Here is an 18,123-nt window from a genome sequence, read left to right on the forward strand (position 1 = left end):
CGGGGATGAAGCCAGGAACTGCAGGGTTAAAGCCCTGATGCTTGGCGCCCCCCGCAGGGTTGGAGCTGGGAGCAGCAGGTCTGAATTCCGGAGCCCTGAGCCCCGGTGCTCACCACAGGGCAGAAGCCCTGAACCAATGGGCAGAGATGGGGGACATGGAGGTGTTTCCCTGCCTCAAACTGCAGTGCAAGAACAGGGCAGTCCCAGGACACTCCACCCTCACCCTCCACCTCCTTCTCTCCCCTTCCTGTGGCCAGGTCAGAGGCCAGAAGCCAGAGCCGAGTAGTGCAGGACAGCTGCCATGGAGCAGGCAGCCACGGTGTTCCCTCATTTCCCGCTGCTGCAGGGGGTTGAAGCTGCTCCCCAGCTCCCAGCCCCCTTTGCTCACACAGACGGTAAGAGCCATCTGGGTAGGGGGACCCAGCTCTGTGGCTGGCAAAGCCCTCGGGGAGCATTTACCACAGGGGGAACCCTCCTGGCACACACCCCTAGCTACCCTGCTCCCTGCACCCTGAGCTACCCTGTCTGCACACAGCCCTTAGGTACCCCCCTCTCTGCACCCTGAGCTACCTCCTTTCCACATACATCCCCTAGCTATCCTCTGCACGCACTCTGAGCTACCCCCTGCCCATGCAAAACCCCTAGCTACCCCCTGCCTGCACTCTGAGCTACCTCCATGCCCACAAACAGCCCCTAGCTACCCCCCTTCCCTTACTGAACCCCTAGCTACCTCTCTCCCTGCACCCTGAGCTGTTTTCAAACTTTGCGAGCTGAGCCCACCCACCTTTGAGTTATAATTTTTGGTTGCGCACCCCCACCCCCCGCCAACCCAGACAGGCTGGGTGGCCTGCTGAGGTGAGTCAGGGGGTGGAGGTGGTGCTTCCTCCCGAGACCCTGCCGTGCGGAGCTGGTTCAACCCCTGCTGGCCCCTGCCCTCCTCCAAAATAGATGTCCAAGTACACCTATGCCTGAGGTCCCATCTCCCCCCCCAGCACAGAGCCCCGAGCCCCCCCACTCTCCTGCTGGGCCGTGGAGTTTTTGTAGCATGTTGTGGGGGGTCTCAGAAAGAAAAAGGTTGAGAACCCCTGGTTTAAGTGAACACTAAGGGTGAAATTCCCCCTGACACAAAGGACCAGCTATGCACCACTTATATCCAACTCATGTCCTGTTTTAAGGTATGTATCTTTTGAGATTTATGGAATGCACAGGCCTTTTGCTAGTCTTCTGCAAATGGGAGATTTATCCCTAAGAATTTTGTCCTACGAAGAGTCAAAGTGCTAGTGAGCAATCCTCTGTGTTTGTTCAGGATTTGTGCAGAGAGACTTCCAGATTGTCTCTCTTTTGTGTACTTATCTCTGCACTGTGCTCAGCAATGTGAGTAAAGCCCTAATTGTTCACTGAACTGTGCACTCTGGACTAATGAGAGAGTGGGTTTGGTGAGGGTGGAGGAAGGGTGTAGCCTGTGGTTTTCAAAAGAGCCTGAGGGAGCGAGGCACTGATCTCTAGGAATATGTTTGCACTGCAGCTGGGCGTCAGCCTCCCAGCCCTAGGTAGACTCTTGTGATAACAGATCACGAGCTAGCATGCTAAAAAATAGCAGTGTGGACATTGCAACTCCAGCAGAGACTTGGGCTAAGCAACCAAACTGAGATCCAGGGCTCAGGCAGGCTTGGGAGCCTGAGCTGCAGTCCAAGCTGCCATGTCCACACTACAATTTTTAGCACACTAGCTTGAGCCCTGCCAGTATGAGTCTGTCTACCCACATAAGAGACTTACTTCCAGTACAATGGAGACATACTCTAATTGAAATTCAGTGGGGCGCCTAACTCCCTGACAGTGCTTTGAAAATCCTAGCCTAAACACTCCAGTCGATACAGGTATAGCATTCACAGTTATTCCTCCTACAAATGAGAAATAGAGGGTACTTGAGCGAGCTGCAGCTAGAAACAGAGCAGGGTCTGTCAGTTGGTGGCAGAGATGTGTCAGAACCTTCTCCGGAAAAGGTGCTTCTCAGAGAGCTCCTCAGTATCCCATGGCATGTGACTGTTTTCTTGTGTGCCCAGTAGCCTGCATAGCCTGTTCACCTAATGAGTAACAACATACTATGCACCACAGCCCCTCCAATGGTTTGCTGCTGCTTTCACAACCCAGTTTGCATCCAAGCAGGAATGAGCCCTTCTAACAGGGAATACTCCTGTGGGAAGTAACAAGAAACATCCTGAATATGGACAAATAAGAGAAAGCAAAACAGAACGTGAGATGTATGTGTATGTATGGGCATAGTAGCTATGTGCGTCTGAAGGGGAGAAAGAATAACATAACAGAAAACTGGGATTGAAAATGTCTATTGATTCACAGTCTATTCACTAAAAGTTGCCAGAGTATACAAGCAGCATTAGAGTGAATGCTATCTCCCATGCAACATTAGAAATCATGCAGTGAAAACCGAGCAATACACACCTAGTAGAGTATTAGGGTCTGAATGTTAAAGATGCTGTAACATCACCCACTAAGACTAGAAAAGTGCAGAGAAAGCAGGACAGCAGCCTCAAGCAGAATCAGCTACAATAGAAGGAAGAGGAAGAAAAGTTAGTTATTGAGGTGTTAGTGCTCCAAGAGCCTCTTTCTAAACATGGTCATTCCATATGTCCTCCTTTCCATGTGGTATGAATGTCACAGTTCAAATATACATATATATCATTTTCTGCATAACTCAGAAGAAAAAAGAGAAACCACATTTATAGAAGCCAATCCTGAGAGCCAGATTGGCCAACACGTTGTCAATGGAAATACTTACTTGTTACTGGAGAAATGTATTGCTAGTGTCTTACATGGGCTGAAAATTCTAGATCTCAGGATTCAGAAACTTGTACAACTTGGCATTATGTCCAAAGTGTTCAAGACATCAGGGTCTAATGTCAGGCACTCAGAGTCATATTTAGGCACTTGAGTTACACAATTTTCAGAGGTGTTAATATTCCACCTCCAAATGGAGTTCCAGGAGGATGGGGATGCTCAGCAAAAATGGAAAACAAAAAACACCAGGCCACTTATTCAGGTGCTTATCTTTAGGCACCCATGTTGGAAATTTAAACCCAACATAACATCCATTGATGTTGGTCAAGTTTTATGATACACACTATGCTACAGCCTACAACCACAAACTACCTTAATCTGTTTAAAGTAACCACCTGAACTCTAGTCCTACAGGGAACCTGAATGAAGGCAGATCTTTGGAGCTAACAACCTACATGTAGCTCAAAGAATCTTTAATCTGCCCTTTATAAAATTCTGCCTTGTAGAAGGACGCAGGGCCGAAACTCCTTTGGTCGAGGGTTACAAGTTTACTACAGTATAATCCCAGTGAAGATAACAGAAAATCCATCTCACTCAAACAAGTAGTTTTCCTTAAAATGATGGAAGTTCAACACTAATGATCAACAGCTCATCAGAAAGGACACAAATGTCCTAAGATCTTTGCAGACAAAGATGAATGTAAGGAGATGGGCCAAAAGGTGAGTCCTCAATGTAAATGACCATGAGGAACAAACTAAGCAGAATTCAGCCTGTGCATATGAAAAGAGCATTTTGCAAAACCAATATATAATGTATGTGATGAACTCCAAGTAAACAGCTTTTCAGAACTTCGAGGGGGAAATCTAGCTGGAGGCTGGCTCCACTCACTGTCGCCGCTCTGGTTGACTGAGTTCTAATTTGACCCTTAAGCAACAATCGCCACCCATGAATAGCAATGAGAAATTCACAAAGAAAGCTATTTCAATATAGGTCTCTCATAGGCACAGGCTGACATACTGTGTTGGTGTCAAAAGAAACAAAAAGGCCGGTTAGAGTTTTTTTGTTACTGGGGATAGAAGCAGTGTGTGAAACAAGGCTTCAACTGGGGAAGGAACAAGGGCAGTGGAAGTGCTAACAGGAAGACTAGGCACACACTTCCTTGGGAAGGAACTTTGGATTTTTTTACAGTTTGTATTGCATGGATAAGTCAACAAAGCTTGCAGCTCACCAGTTTCATTATTGCCAGCAGGAAAAATAAAGTTTCAACACAAGACATTCAAGATTTCTACAGTCAGAAGGTTCAAAGGTTCATTAATTCAGTTAGTGGCAATTTAATAGTCAGGTGTGAGACATCACTGGTTTCCCAGTGAGTTTTAAAATTAATTTTTCCCTAATAAACCTCTTAAATTAAAGGCAGAGAAATCACATATTAACTCATGAAAAGCTGCAATGGCTAGATCAACAGAATTAGTGTAACACATAAACATGCTTGGACTCACATTCTTACACAGAGGGGGCCTGTCTAGTGGATAAAACAGGGGGGTGTGCACCAGAATTCTTGGGTTTTATTCCTACTTCACCCACATACAGGCTGTGAAATCTTGGGTACATTACTCAACCTACTTATCTGTGCATCAGTTTGTCTGAGTACAATAGTAACGCTTACTGACACCTTCTTCAGAAGACAGGAATTTGCATTTACAAAAGCACTTTGAGGTCGCTGCATGAAAAAGGCACTGTGTAATCTTAGCCATTTCATGAATTGTAATATAGAAATTAAGAACAATTACTGTACATCACTTAGTCAATCCCCTGCCAATACAGGGTTGTCCGGTATATCAGCGGTTCTCAACCTTTTTCCTTCTGAGCCCCCTCCAATATTCTATTAAAAATTCCAGGGCCCAGCAGGGGCGGCAGGGGGAGAGGGGGCTTCGGGGCAGGGGCCCTGGGCTTAGGCATAGTTTGACATCTATTTTTAGGGGGGGGGGGAGAGTGAGGCTTAAGCCAGCTCTGCATGGCCAGATCCAGGGAGGGAGCACCACCTCCAGCCCCAACTCACCTCAGCAGGTCACCCGCCTGTCTGGGATGGGGGTTGGGGAAGGCGCAACCAAAAATTATAACTCAGTGGTAGGGGGCTTAGCTCAAAAAGTTTGAAAACAGCTCAGGGTGCAGGCAGGGGGGTATCTGAGGCTGTGTGCAGGCGGGGGGTAGCTCAGGGTGCAGGGAGGGGGTAGCTCAAGATGCAGAAAGGGGGTATTTGGGGCTGTGTGCAGGGAAGGGGGTAGCTAGGCAGTGGAGCTGGAATGCATTTTATAGTGGGAGTGCTGACAGCCAGCAAAACTATCCCCAAACTTTTTACCTCGTGCCCCCACCTCAGCTGAGGCCAGGTGCAGGGCCGCGTTGCCAAGAGGGGTGGACACAGACAGGGATAAGGGGGCCGAGGCTGGGGCAGGCACGGGGCAGTAGCGGTCCCCCACACTTCTTCTTCCAGTGCCTATGTGGCTAGGGGCTGTGTGTTGGGCATGGGGGTAGCTCAGGGTGCAGGGAGAGCATAGCTCAGGATGCAGGGGCTGTGTGCCGAGAGAGCTTCCCTGTTCCCCAAGGGCTCTGCCAGCCATGAAGCCAGGATCCCCCGCCCAGGCGGCTCTTACCAGCTGTGTGAGCAAAGGGGGGGTGGGAGCTGAGGAGCAGTTTCAACCCAGGGCACCAGCAGAAGATGAGGGAATACTGTGGCTGCCTGCTCCAAGGCACCAGCCAGGGCAGTAGCTGCCCTGACTCACTGTCCGGCTCCAGTTTCCCACCTCTGACCTGGCCAGGGGGCGGGGAGGGAAGGAGATGCGGAGAGTGTGGAGGCAACCCCAGGACTGCTGTGATCTTGTGCTGCAGTTTGCGGGAGGGGATGACAACACCCTCCAGGTACCCAACTCTGCCCATGGGCTCAGGGCTTCTGCTCCATGGGGAGCACCAGGGCTCAGGGCTCTGGGATTCAGCTCCATGCCTCCCAGCTCCAGCCCCCAGAGGGCACCGAAGGTTGGGGCTTGTTGAGTCTCACGCCTCCCGGCTTCAGCCCCATGGGAGGCACCAGAGATCAGGTCTTCAGACTCTTGCCTCCCAGCTTCAGCCTCACGGGGGCGCCACAGATCGGGGCTTCAACCTCAGCTCCTGACTTCAGTCCTGCAGGGGTGCTGCAGCCTGGGCTCTGGATTTCAGCAGCAGGGACCTAAGGCCTTCTTGAAAGGATTCGTGGACCCCCGGTTGAGAACCGCCGCTGTATAGAATATATTATCCAGTCCAGTTTTAAAAGTCGCTAGCCACAGACATTCTACTACTTTCCTTGGGAAATTATTCCGCAATCCAACAGCGCTCATTGTTAGGATTTTCCCCCCACTGTTTTTCAGACTAAATTTTCTTTCATGCAATTTAATTCCAATGCATCTTAAGGCTTGTCTACACATAAAAGATATATATGTTTAATGATACTGGTATAGCTAAAGCAGTACAACCTCCCTAGTTCTACCAGTACAGAAGTGCTTATTCCTGTACAGGAATATACTAACTAAACTATACTAACATAAGGCACCATTCTACCATTATAACTACATTCATACTAAGAACTGTACCAGCATAACTATTTCAGTAAAAAAATAAAATAAAAAATACAGCCCTAACCAAAACAGTCAGATTGATACAATTTTAAAGTGTAGACCATGCCTTATTTATACTCTTGGGAATACCATCACAATTTATATCTTTTCTTAATATTTACACACTTTATGCAAGACTCTGACTGAGCTGGTGCATCATACCAGCACTTCTCCAAAGTTGAGATCTTGTTCTCTGGAATCTCAACTTTCATGAAAACATACAAAAACAACATAAAGTAAAAGCTTTTTTATCTGGCATGTTGAGGGAATGTGGGGTGCCGGTAAGTTGAAAATTCCAGTTAACTAAGAGGGAGGGAATTTGGGTGCGGAAGGGGACTCAGGGCTGGTGGTTGGGGTGCGGGAGAGGGTGCGGGGCATGGGCTCTAAGCGGGAGTTTGGCTGTGGCAGGGGGCTTGGGTCAGAGGGTTGGGGCGCGGGAAGGGTTTTGGTGTGCCGGATCCAGGCAGCACTTACCTCAGGTGGTTCCCCACAAGTGCCGACATGTCCTTGCTGCTCCTAGGCAGACGTGCAGCCAGGCAGCTCTGTGCAATGCCTCTGCCTGCAGGCACTGCCCCCGCAGCTCCCATTGGCCATGGTCTCTGGCAAATCGTAGCTGCGGAGCCAGCACTCGGGGCAGGGTAGGGGCAGCACATGGAGCCCCCGTGGCCGTTCCTCTGCCTAGGAGCAGCAGGGATATATCTCCACTCGGTTAGAGTACTTAACCTGTGCAGTGAGAAAAACGCTTTGGCCTTCACTGCATCTAGATAGGATCCTATGAATTCCACATGTTGCACTGGAGTCAGAGTCGATTTTTGAGTGTTCAGTTGTAGTCTTTTGCTTGACTGATAGGGTGTCATCGAAGGATCATGCCTTGAGTAGGCAATCATCTAGAAATGAATATATCATGATTCCTAATTTGCGAAGATGGGACCTAATTTACCACAGATAGGACCTTTGAGAACACACTGGGTGCTCACGAGAGGCCAAATGGAAGCACTCTGTACTGAAAATGGTCTTGACTCAGGGTGAATCTCAGGAATCTCCTGTGGGATGGTTGAATTGCAATATGAAAATAGGCATATTGTAGGTTGAGGGCTGAGAACCAGTCTCCCTGGTCCAGCAATGGAATTATTGCTGCCAATGTAAACATCTTGAATCTTTGTGCCTTTACATATTTGTTTAGTGATCTCAAATCCAAAATGGGTCTTGTTTTCTGTTTTTTTGTTTTGTCTTTTTTTTTGGTATCAGGAAGTATTTGGAGTAGAAACCTCTCCCTCTGTGCTGAGTAGGAACTGGTTCTATCGCACCATGATTTAGAAGAGGATTTATTTCCTGACGTATAGGCATTCGTGAGAAGGGTGCCTGAAGAGGGACAGGGAGGATGGAAGGAGGTAAAATGGATTGAATAACCACTGGAGATGATTTCCAGTACCCACTTGTCTGATATTATTGCATCCCCCTTTTGTCGAAAAATAACAAGGTAGTGTCTGAAAGAATGTAGATAATTTGAGTTTTGCAGCAACTGATGGTGAGAGTGGTAGCTCAGGTCCTCGACCAATGTATCAGAATTGATGTTCTGACTTTGAGGGCTCTGCAGTTGAAGTTTGGGGTGCTGTCGGTCTTCATTTTTGCACCCGTTGTCTTTTCTGCTGTGGTTCGTAGTGTCTCTGGGGTGGCGGGAACTGGGCAGCTTGGGATCTTTGTGATGCCTGAGATTTGCTGTATTTTCTTTTTTGAGCAGACATGTAGACCCTCAAGGAATGCAACGTGACTTGAGTCTTTTAGTGTGTGGAGTGAACCATCTGTTTTCTCTGCACAGAGTTTGGATCCTTGAAATGGAAGGTCCTCCCCAGTTATTTGGACTTCTTTTCGGAGGCCCAAAAGGTGAAGCCATGAAGCTTTCCTCATTACTACCGCAGTTGATATGGAGTGGGCAACTGTATCCACAGCATATAATGAGGTCTGTAGTGCTATCCTTGCCAGAAGCTGGCCCCTGGCAGTGATGGCTTGGAACTGCTTTCTTTGATCATTTAGGATATGTTCAATAAAGGCATTGAGTTTTGCATAATTGATGTAGTTATATTTAGCCATCAAGACCTGATAATTGGCAATCCTAAACAGCAGGGTTGCTGATGTGTACGATTTCCTGATGAATAAATCCAGTTTTTTTAGTCCTTGTCACAGGGTGTTGATTTAGCATGGTGCTGCCTGCCACATTCATTTACAGCATCTCCCACAAGGGAATTTGATGATGGATGGGAAAAGAGAAAGTCCACGCCTTTAGAGGGGACATAATATTTTTATTTGCCCTTTTATATGTGAGAGGTATCATGGCAGGTGTTTGCCAGATGATTTTGGATGGGTCTAGTAAGGCCTCGTTGATCAGGAAGAGTGCAATACGAGCTGATGAAGATGTATGGAGAATGTCTAGCAGCTTGTGTTGTGACTTCTTTACTTCTTCAAGGGATATCACTCTCTTGGTGAGGTCTTGAAATTGTTTGAAGTCCTCTGCCTTAGTTGGTGGAGGAGGCATAACAGCTTCATTCTGGAGAGGATGATGAAATGTTTGTTGCTGGAGTAATTTATTTATCCAGTCTTGCTTCCTGTTCCTCAAAAGTCTCCTCTTGGGGATCAGGGTCTAGAAAGGGAAGCTGAGGGAGATCGTTTTCCTTTATCCCTATGTGAAACACTCAAGGTCCTAGAGAACTAGTGTCTATAGGCTGCCCAGGGGTCCCAATACAGTCACTGGGGTCGAACTCAAGGGTGTCCATACAAGTGGGTGGGTGTGACATTATCTGATTACAATATGACCATATAGAGCATTGTTGCAACCACTCATATATTTGCAGCAAATCTTGTACAAAGGTTGTCAAGTGAGGTGTCTACGAATAGGTTACGATTTGCTGGTTATGGTTATGCTATCTGTATGCATGTATCATTTTTGTATTTTAAGTTATAAATATTGGCTCTGTACTTGGATTTAAAATGTTGGCTCCTGGGGTACCACCCACAAGGTAGCTAGACAGCACATCTTGGAGGGACTATTCAAATTAAGTGGCTCATCAAGAAACACTTGGTTGACAATGGACCATGGGAGACGCCTATCAGAGTGGACTGTCATGTAAACGTGCTATCTGGAATGTAAGTAATGGCTTCTTCAAATAACTAAGCAAAATTGGGCATGAACATGTGACTTGCCCACGAGACTCCAAACTCCATCTTGTTGCTGTAATTTTCCACAGTAAGAACAATGGGGTGCCCTCCACACGGGTAAAAGCTACAAAAGTCCCTGGAAACACCTCCATTTTGTCTTCAATCCTGCTTCTTACCTCTGGAGGAACTTTGCTACAAACTGAAGCTCTGAACAAAGGACTGAAAGACCCATCCAAGCTGTGGATGTATTCCAGAGACTTGACTTAAGCCAGCAGTTTATTCCATCACTGCTACAAGCCTGAACCCAGAACTTTGCCATTTTTGTACGTAATTGATTCCTTTAACCAATTTTAACTCACCTTTTTTTTCGTTCTTTTTATGAATAAACCTTTAGATTTTAGATACTAAAGGATTGGCATCATTGTGATTTTTGGGGAAGATCTAAGATATATATTGACCTGTGTGTGTGGCTGGTCTTTTGGGATCAGAAGAACCTTTCATTTGATGAGACCAGTTGTAAAGAACCACTCATCTCTGAAACCAGTATTTTTGGTGGTGATATAAGAACTGGAATGCCCAAGGAAACTGCTTTTATGACTCCTTGTTAGCCAGTGCGGTGAAAAATAAGTTTACTTTTATTTTGTTGCTGGTTTGGTATATCCTATGGGGTATCCTGTGGGGATATATCCCATGGTATATCCTATGGGGGATTAGCCACGAGTCTTGGTGTGTATCTGCCCTATTTCTCAGCAGTTCATTCTGAATTTGGCATCCTCAGTTGTGATCCACTGAGGCACGGTTACAGTGAGAACTAGTGTCTACAGGCTACCCAGGGTCCCAATACGGTCATTGGGATGGTACTCAAGGATGTCCATATAAGTGGGTGGGTCTTGCCTGTCATGTCAATATTGTGGCTCTGCAAATGTTTCTAGGTAATTGGTCCCTTGACATTCCCCTAGGGAGCTTTGCACAGAGAGAAGATATGTTATCATCATTGCCCTCTTCTTCTTCGTTTGATAGAGGTGCAGCAAATAAGGGGTCCAATGGTGAGTGTCTCGGTACCATGTGGATTTCAGGAGACCAGGATGTGGTCAGTACCACGATGCTGGTACCGAGTAGCGAGGATTCCAGTGTTTCTAAGAGAAATGGAATTCCTGTGGTACCATAGTGGTAATCCATACCGACAGAGTCAAGGGAGTCAGCAGCACCTGTAGTCGTCTGTGGTTCAATGATCAGCCAGAAGATGGTGCTTTGGTTTTTTGCGTGGAAGTGCAAGGCTCCACATGCGTTACCTTCTGTAATGCCTCAAAATGGTAGGCGCATCAAACAGACAAATTGAATAAACTACTGTTCTACGGTTTCACTAGAACATTCTCCTTAAAATAATTATATACAATAAAAGCAATGCAGGGAACATTAATTCTGGAAAATGTTACATTAAATTAAAATATGCCATCTGCACAGATGGTCCTCTCTGATAGAACGTGCCCTGGTTCTGCAACCTTTACTCATGTAAACAGTCCTATCAAAATCAACAGGTTTACTCCTGGAGCAAGTGTTACTCACATGAGAAAAGATAACAGGATCAGGCTCTTAAGTAACGTAGCCTTTAGTTCACATTGCATTTCTTTCACTTGTATCCGTCAAGACTCATGCACTTTAAGGACTATTGATACCATGGAGTCATTAATATTGTGTGCTTGTGGTCAAACTGCTCTTTATAACTTGAGTAAGGTGTGGTTATATTTAGAGAGAAATATTCTGATAAAAATCATAAGACTGTATAAATAAAAAACTTAAACTAGTGTCTCCCATTTGTCTTGGCTTTAAGACTTGGTTGTATTAGAGGAACCACAATTCCAAGGAGAAATGCTATACTAATATTTCTGTCATCACGGTCTGGGGTTCACTATAAGTGGTGAATTGCTAGACTCCAACCATCTATAGTTAATCACTATTTTGAAAAATTCAAGATCCAGAGAGTAGGCAAGTAGGGAGTGATCTCAACAGTCACAGGCAAAGGATACCCTTTCTGCAGCAAAGTATAGCAACGAAAACATTGCAGCAGGCTATGGAAAGCCTGCATGCTCATCCTTTCATAGAAAAGGTGATTATAATGCAGTGGCAGGGATAAAGGAAGCCATTCAGTTACCTAGACCAGCTTCACAGAATACAAATAGTGCAATAATAATGTCAACAGGCAGGTTTTTAAGCTAATAGATACTATTAAAAAGTGGTTATTTTGAGGGGAGAGGAAGAAATCAAACTGTGACCCTGCAGAGGAGTGTGTGTCTGAGCTCAGCAACAGATGTGTCAAACGACTTATCCCAACGATGAGGAGTTAATTGATTCTATAAATAGTATCATGTAGATAGAAACACAAAGCTACTTAATCTCAGATCCAAAGAACACAGTCTAGCTTTGTTTATCCATAAAATTATTTGCATTCAAGGGAGGCAGACTGGTTCAGGTGTTCTACATGTAGATAAACACAGACCTAATTTGATTTGAGGCTATTGAGATATTTGCTTTCTTTTATGTTGCAGAAGTTTAGAGCTCTTCGCGATCTGTAGATTACAGTGGAAGAAAGTCTAGTTCCAATAAAACTGTGTACATACATTCTTGACTAACAACAAATGTCTTGTAGTTCTAGTGCTCTGTTCTCAGTGAATTTATAAGGGCAACTCCCATTAATGCTTATGAAAGTAGTGCAAATAAATGTATCAAAGCAGAAAAGATTTTTTTTTACAAGTCTGAATCAAATAAATATCTGCCATGGTGTTTCTCCCCCATGAACCAATTTGTATTGCCAGAAAAATTGTTGTCCTGCAGAGTTCAGAACATGTTTTTCTAATGGCTCTTTTTGCACAGAGGAAAAAATATATCCCTTTTTCTGTTTCTCTGAATGCGTATCTTGTTTTTTAAATCTCTCCCCCACCTTCCTATGGAATGTGTGGCTTCTTCGCCACCTCTTCAGGGGGTCTGAAAAAACAGGTACAAATAATACCTCTGACAGAACAAAAGTCAATATTCATGCTTAGAATTCCTGAAGCTACAAAATCAAGCCAACCTTAACTGCTTACCAACCACTCCTGCAGCGATAGTCTCCCTTATGGCAGCTTCTCTCTCACTGAGAAATAGGAACAAATTGAGATCTCATGTTATTTTAAACCAGGCAAATGCCACTGAAGTCAGTTACATCAACATAAAGTTAGGGTGAAAACAGAAGGAGACCCAATAGCTCTTATTCTCTTCAGGAACTGTCTGTCCCATTCTAAGGGACACATCTACACTGGAGCTGGAGGTATACTTTCCAGCTTGGGTAGACACATACAGATCAGTGCTTTACTTGTCTTCCATAATCTTATGGGCCAAATTCAGAGTTGGGGAAAGCAGTCAACACAGATGCATCTGTTTACCACACATCTCAATTTAGCCATGTAAATGTAAAGTACAATCTAGTTCTCCCTGGACAACACTGCAGCTTTTTTGTTTCACAAGGCAAATATATATTTGAGAACTAATGAATAGTATGTGCAAGAAGCAAATGTACTCAGCTCACTAGACAACTCAAATAATCAGCCTGTTCATGCACAAGCATTCAAAAGCAGGAAAAACAGATACATTTTAATAACACTCAGAGACTCATCATTTTATATGATGGATTCTGGCACATAAATGTCTTGTTAACACTGCCAACAGAGTAGACTTTTGTTACAGACAATGACAACATCCTGGTCCAGAGTCTAGCTGCCTGTCAGAGGAGCAGAAACAGTGTCATGAATCCTGCCAAGTAACTTCTCTGCTCTGGGAAACAAGACATTGGTGGCTCCTGGAAGCAGAGACTTAGCACTTGATCTTCCAAGCACAGGGCCACAGTCTGCTCTACATACTGATGCACTGACTTGAGTGTTGCACCAAAAGCAGAATTTAGCCTTCAGAGAATAACGTTATGCCTTGTTCGTACAATCTGGCAAGTCAAAGAGCCATAGTGATCTCACAGATCAGTATAGGCTCGAAAAAATGCCCTGAACTTCCACACATCCTTCATTAATGCAGGATGTGTCTGGTACTTGAGTGAAACATAGGTATGCTCCAATGCTTAGGCTGAAAAATATTACACTCAAGACACTTAGCCAGAAACAATTTTTATTATAGGCAGTGCAGGTAATGATTCCAGTAGTTAAAACTGCCTGACACTTTCATTTTAAGACCCCTTTTTTAAGAGCTTCTAGCTTTGCCAAACTTTATGCATTTGGACAGAAGTTTTCCATGCCAAGTGTGTGCCTCAGGACAGGGTTGCCAGGTGTCAAGTTTTCAAACACAAAATCTAGTAAAAAAGGGGACCTGGCAGTGTCCGGTTACCAGAGTTACTGCAATCAGTCTCACCGCAAAGATGGTGGGAAGAGCAGCAGCGCTGGAGGTGCTGCTCAGCTGCTGATGGAGAGAGCTGGCTGGCTCCTGGACCTGGTCCAGCCTCTCTGGTGGAAAGGTAGGAACTGGGCTGCCACCACCTGTCCGCCCTCCCCGCCCCACCGCTGTGCCCTGATTTCCCAGCCCCGCCCCTCACTCTGAGGACTGACACACACCTGCTCCATCCTGCTGTGCCCTTAGAGGAAGGTGCAAAGAAAAAAAATCCCAGTGCACTTATGGGGTTCCCAAGTAGAGTCAACAGTTAGAGGTTTGCTCATGCCCCAAACCATGAAGGTTCATAGCCTTTAGATATCCCCTCCACTGGGCTCCCAGAGACGTACAGATTCTTGCCACTCCACCAGAATGAACAGAGTAAAATTGTCACTTATCTCCAACATGGCCAGATCCCCACATTATGCAGAAGAGTGCAACATGCTTTGAAGATGCAATTGAGGATGTAAAAAATCCAAAAATAACCCCACAATCCATTTCTCTCACTAATTGGATCAGGAATATTTAACGCAAGTTTGACTTTTCAGACAATGCCCAACTGCATTTTATTAATCCATCTGATTTTTAACTCAATTTAAAACCAGCTATCCTTATAGAGAACATCACTAGAAATATGTAGAATTGAATTTGTAGTATTGTGGGAAATAGCCTTACTCTTTTTATAAATAACGTTTTATAAATGTCTTAAGCCCCACTTGCCATTGTATAGTACATAATAATGTAATTGCTGGTCATGTTGCCATGAAGAAAATGGTCCTTCCGATGATGATTTAGTGTGCTGAACGAACCATGCATTTTGGTACTCCTGTTATACCTGGTGAATACGGAGGTGGGGCAGGGCCTTCTAGTTTTCAGCAATTAAAAAGTTGGCAACCCTCACCTCAGGCTGAATTTTTTTGTTTGAATAATTTCAGCTACCGTAGTCCAGGCATTTCTCAGATTGAGGTTAGAGGGAAATAAGTTGTTTTGCCCATGCTAAACTCCTACAGCCATTTGTTAGAAGCTCTGGTGCCTCCACACTTTGGAACAGGGACTTCAAATTTGGAGGAGGTTGCCCTAGTGTCAAGGATGTATCTTTTTTTCTGTCTGGGAACACCTGCCCAAATTTGGCCAAATTATGAGCCTCTGAAAATCTCAGTTCACTCATGCTCAGTAGAGACTAGTTGGAGCTACCTTCTCCCAGTATTTCACTTTCACTGGGCATGCTCCCATGCCAGGGCAGCAGGGGCTGAGCAGGACCTTTCCCTGCAATTGTTCCTCCTGGCTATCAGGCACCATTGGGGTGCTAAACAGAAAGTGAGAGACAAAAGACTGTCTCTTCTGCATTCTCAATGCTCCCGCTGCTGGCACCCAGGCAGCAAAGACAAGAAGGGGGAGGGAGGGGTAGGTAACTAAAGACTCTCACAGTCTCATAACCACAAGGTTGTATGGGCAGCCTGAACTCTAGCATTTTGTAATGTTTGGATGCATGACTTTGCAACCTAATTGTTCTTTTAATGTCATTTTTTGTATGTAATATACATATAAACGTGTATAAACATACGTTTATAAATACATACACAAATTTGCCAGGTTTATTTCTGGCTACATGTTTGTACTCTAGGCAAACAATCCTAATCCCTCCCATACTTACATACAATTAGTCAGTTAAAATTGGGATATATTTTAAAGAATCACCACAACAACCTTTCCTAAATGCACAGGCCAGCCCTGTGCACAGTGGTGTGATCATGGTGGATGTGATTGCCACATTCCTGTTTGGGATGTGCAATACATGCAATGTGGGGAAATTGTTCCTGGAGAACTCCCACAGTCTTAGACCTACATTTTCTTTTAGCTTTGGGTGGCTCAGTATTTTCAAGTTGAAATGTGTAGGTTCTCTCTCCTGTGGTGCTGAGCACCCAACAGTTACAATTCACTTCTGGGATGAAGTGGCAATGTTCTTATGTTTTCGCTGAATAATCTGTGTGTGCCTCAGTCTCCCCTCTCTTTCCCCATGTCCTCTAAATTACTCAAGTATTTAGGTGGTGGGATAAGAATATGTGATCACTGCAGTGACCCTATTACCTGCTGGATTGGCAGGCAACAATCGGTCCAGTGGGGTCGATTTACCGCATCTAGACTAAACGCAATAAATCGACTGCCGAGCGCTCTCCCGGCGACTCCAGTACTCCACCAGAGTGATAGGCACAAGCAGAGTCGACAGGAGAGCGTCAGCAGTTGACTCACCACAGTGAAGACAGACTCACTGCGGTGAGTCGATCCAAGTACAATAATTTCAGCTACGTTATTTGCATAGCTGAAGTTGCATAACTTAGATCAATTTCCCCTCCCCCCCCACCTCCCCAGGATAGGCCAGGCCTTAGTTTAATGGTTGTAAGTGCTATGTTTATAGAAGCTCCTGTCACTAATAAATTGGGAGCATGGACCAAAGTGGGGATCAATTATAATTAAACATTGGCCTGAGCCACAGAGTTCAGATCCCAGTCCAAACCACTCCAAATTTTCAGAGGCGGGTTGGATTAGAGCCTAGCTCCACTTGACCTTTTGGAAAGCTCAATTATTTCCTTCCAGGCTAATGTAGCCATATAGTGCCCTCTTTCCTTCCATAGCTCCGTTATTTGTGTATCTTAATCTCGAGGTCCTTTGATCTCTCAATGTTTTTCACAGCTGAAGCTCCCCATCAGTGGGTTGTCTTCCTTCCAGCCTAATATTTCACTAATGCCTAACTGCAGCTGTTTAGAAGTAGAGATATTTAGCTTCTGGGTGACTACCTAAGATCTGCTTGAAGAAACTAGCTTTTGATTTAACCATCCCTTTTTAATAACTACTCTGTTAATGCTTATGCTGAGGAGTGGGAAAAGTTTTACATTTTGCTTTTACTGTCTAGCCACTTCAAATGTTTAATAATAAATTCTCTCCACTATTACACCAAAAACCTAGGCTGTTTAAACAGGTTTTTAGCTATAATAAACATATATTTTAACTCATTTTTATTAAGTTTACATAAGTAATAGAGATAAGTGGCAAAGAAAATCCAAGCACCAAGTGCAAAATAAACTCCTCAGAACCCTTCCTACAAAGAATTTGAGAACTTTAAAATGAATTACATACATCTCCAGCTTTGACACATAAACCAAAGATAATGTTTAGCAAAAATAATAATCAAATGCGAAGGGGAAGAAGTAAAATCAGAAATGTGATATGAAACTTGGTAATTTAGAGAACTGAGAGAGCTATTTCAGAGTCAAGTTATTTTTAGAAGAATGTTTGGCTAAGGCTTTAATTCACCTAGACAGAGACAAGGAAAACAGTGCATAGAATGGAATAATATTTCAGGAAAACAAACAGAAACTGCTTTAATATTTGATGTACTGTTGTTGCTGAATAATCAAATTTTTGAAGCACAAACACTGAGATTAAAAACATACAGGAAGCTGAAATCACAGTAGCTGAGAATGTTAGTGCTACTACTCTAATTAGTCTGTTGAACAAAGAGTGTGGCTTTTGATTTCTTTTCTACTTGTTTCAACTCTCACACTAATCAGAGTAGGATCCTGATTTCAAAACTATCATTTTGGGATTGACTCAGCAACAGTTTGGAGCTCTGTTACCCTACTTTTAGATGACTTCACCAGGGCCAGGTTTAGGCACAGGGTAGACATCTCTGTGAAGGGCACAAGAAAAGACCATCTTGCCTAAGAGACGCTGTACTTCACCCCCCTGGAAGCATGGCTGCAGGAGGAGGTCACACAGGCAGAGGACATATTACCACCCTAGCAAGGGTGAATGTAAGATAAATGGGGAAGTTTCAGAGGAGAGAGGTAGGAAACTGGGAATGAGAAGAGATGGGCACTTCAGAAAACCAGCCAGGGTGGAATCAAGGAAGAACAAGCTGGTAAGGAATGTTCTTGCCTAGGGCTTGAATTTCATCATCTCCCCTGGCTCAGTTACTACAGAGCTTCTGCACCAAAAATTGAAATTATAGTCTATTTTGTTTGTCTCACAGATCTTGGATTCTCACCTTCACTAGAACCTCCCCTTCCTCCTCTCATCCACTTTTACAGGGCTGCCCTGGTAACAGATTTAGGGTCTTTAATTGTGT

At 44.6% G+C, this 18,123-nt stretch overlaps 1 protein-coding gene across 9 annotated transcripts in view; it reads right to left on the reverse strand.

Annotated features, from left to right (window-relative positions):
- Positions 1-18,123, reverse strand: part of ARVCF (ARVCF delta catenin family member) — a 457,340-nt gene that overhangs the window by 245,107 nt on the left and 194,110 nt on the right. For 7 of the 9 annotated variants that reach the window (XM_050924166.1, XM_050924165.1, XM_050924167.1 and 4 more), the window contains one exon: positions 2,461-2,562. The exons of the other annotated variants lie outside the window; for them this stretch is intronic. The gene's annotated coding sequence lies outside the window, so the exon portion shown is untranslated. The remainder of the gene's footprint in view (positions 1-2,460; positions 2,563-18,123) is intronic. 9 annotated transcript variants of the gene reach the window in all.

The sequence above is a fragment of the Gopherus flavomarginatus genome, chromosome 15 (genome assembly GCF_025201925.1).
Source record: "Gopherus flavomarginatus isolate rGopFla2 chromosome 15, rGopFla2.mat.asm, whole genome shotgun sequence".
NCBI classification, from domain to species: Eukaryota; Metazoa; Chordata; order Testudines; family Testudinidae; genus Gopherus; species Gopherus flavomarginatus.